Here is a 2,718-nt window from a genome sequence, read left to right on the forward strand (position 1 = left end):
GTAACTGAGACACAGAGAAGTTAAGTGACTTGCCCAAAGTCACACAGCTGACAATTGGCGGAGCTGAGATTTGAACCCATGCCTCTGACTCCAAAGCCCGTGCTATTTCCACTGAGCCACGCTGCTTCTCTATATTATTATTATTATTACTATGGACACATCTCCTGTGTATATGCATATATGTTTGTACATATTTATTACTCTATTTATTTATTTATTTATTTTACTTGTACATATCTATTCTATTTATTTTATTTTGTTAGTATGTTTGGTTTTGTTCTCTGTCTCCCCCTTTTAGACTGTGAGCCCACTGTTGGGTAGGGACTGTCTCTATATGTTGCCAGTTTGTACTTCCCAAGTGCTTAGTACAGTGCTCTGCACATAGTAAGCACTCAATAAATACGATTGATGATGATGATGATGATCTCTCCCAGAATGTCCCACTCTCCAACTGCAATCGTTCTGGTACGATTGAATGAATGAATGAATGAATGAATGAATGAATGAATGGTAGTGTATCCATAGAGTTTTCTTGCTAAAAATATGGAAGTGGTTTACCATTGTCTCCTTCCGCACAGTAATCTTGAGTCTCCACCCTCGACTCTCTCCCGTACCACTGCTGCCCAGCATGGGTGAATTTTGACTTGTAACAAATTGCCTTCCACTCGCTAGCCACTGCCCAAGCTAGAAATGGAAAGCGTAGGCCTCTGCTTAACTCTCCCTCCTGCAGCCGAGACTGGTAGAGTACCGGAAACTCTCCAGGTACAACCCTGAGAGGGGTGAGAAGTTGTCAGAAGCTCCTAAATTTATTCTCTCTAGTGGTAATTGTCACACTTCAGAAGCAGTGTGGCCTAGTGGAAAGAGCCAGGCTGTTTGTCAGGGAACCTGGGGTCTAATTCTGTCTCCATCATTTGCCTGTTGTATGACCTTGGGCAAGTTAGCTTCTCTGTCCCTCAGTTACCTCATCTGTAAAATGAGGATTAAATCCTCCAACTCTGATTTAGGCTGTGATCCCCATGTAGGACAGGGACTGCAACCAACCTGACTGATTTTTATCTACCCTAGTACTTAGTACAAGGTCTGGAACTTAACAGGTATCGTGAAACAAAATTAGGCCTGCGCATGCTTCCCTTATACAACATGTTGGTCCTGGCCTTCACCTATCAGGGGTTAGCAAGTGGAATTTCCTCCTTTGGGAAATTGCACAGCAGAAAGTACCAGGTAATTTCAAAAGAGGTTATGTTCAGTTACCTCATTCATTGCTAACCCAGCCCACCCATTTCACTCTTCTAATGTCAAACTACTCTGTACCTTGAATTAGTCTATCTCGCTGCTGACTTCTCATTCACATCCTGCCTCTGAAATGCCCTCCCTCTTCATATCTGACAGAGGATCACTCTCCCCCCCTTCAAAGCCTTATTGAAGGCATATCTCCTCTAAGAGGCTTTCCCTGACTAAGCCCTCATTTCTTCTTTTCCCACTCCCTTCTGCACCACTCTGAATTGCTCTCTTTATTCACTACCCTCCTCAGAACCACAGCACTTCAGTACATACCTGTAATTTATTTATATTAATGGCTGTCTCCCCATCTAGACGTTAAGTTCCTGGTGGGCAGGGATTGTGTCTACTATACTGTTGTGTTGTACTCTCTCAAGCGCTTAGTATAGTGCTCTGCACACGGTAAGCACTCAACAAATACAATTTATTGATGGGTTACAGTATTCATTTGGCACTTGCTAAGCACTGTGCTAACTACCCATGAAAACACAAATTCATCCATTAAGACATGGTTCCTTTCCGGCATGGAGTTCAAAATCTAAGAGATCTAGGGAGAGCAGTTACCATGGCCTCATTTTACAGTTGAGGAAACTGAGGTTCAGAGAGGTTAAGTGACTTGCCCGAGGTCACCCAGTGGCCAAGATGAGACTAGAAACAGGCTCCCAGCCTTATGCTGGAATGAAGGGGAATGATGGGATGCTAAATGTTCAACCACTAATCATGAGGATGGAAGTTCAGGAGGGTCACCGCTGGCATGGCCTAGTGGATAGAGCCCGGGCCTGAGAGTTAGAAGGACATGGGTTCTAATCCCTACTTCACCACTTGTCTGCTGTGGGACCTTGGGCAAGTCACTTCACATCTCTGTGCCTCAGTTACTTCATCCATAAAATGGGGATTGAGACTGGAAGCCCCATTTAGGACAGGGATTGTGTCCAACCTGGTTAGCTTGTGCCTACCCCAGAGCTTAGAACAGTGCCTGGCATATAGTAAGCGCTGAAAAAATAATGCAATTATTATTCTCAATCAGTCAATCATTTTTATTGAACACTTAATGTGTGCAAAATACCATACTAAACACTTAAAGCCGTACAATGCAGTCATTTGTAGATGGGTTCCTTTCGTTCTTTCAGGCATCCTGTTGACTCTGAAAAAGACATGTTATTCTGCTGGAAGAACCATTGGCCAGGCCCAGCTATGGCCTTGCTTATGGTCTCATGACTCCAAGGAGTGTTAGTCGTATTGAAAGTTGAAGGAAATTGTTTGAGGATACATGGTAGTCTGCGCCGAAACTCTAATTAGTGTCCTGGAGAGACTTGTTTGAGCCTTCTATTATGATAAGGCTCTCCAAGATTCTTTGCTGAGCCCTACAATATGAAAAGCAGAAAAAAATGCAACTTTCTGCCTTTGAATCAAACTTGTAAGAGCCAATTTAAAGCTGAG

At 43.4% G+C, this 2,718-nt stretch overlaps 1 non-coding gene across 1 annotated transcript; it reads right to left on the reverse strand.

Moving 5' to 3' along the window:
• Window positions 1–642: 642 nt before the first annotated feature.
• On the reverse strand, window positions 643–780 carry LOC119925092. Its single transcript, XR_005449761.1, has one exon. It is a non-coding gene; the product is annotated as a small nucleolar RNA SNORA7 (small nucleolar RNA).
• Window positions 781–2,718: the final 1,938 nt, after the last annotated feature.

Source organism: Tachyglossus aculeatus, chromosome 2 (assembly GCF_015852505.1).
Source record: "Tachyglossus aculeatus isolate mTacAcu1 chromosome 2, mTacAcu1.pri, whole genome shotgun sequence".
Taxonomy (NCBI): domain Eukaryota; kingdom Metazoa; phylum Chordata; class Mammalia; order Monotremata; family Tachyglossidae; genus Tachyglossus; species Tachyglossus aculeatus.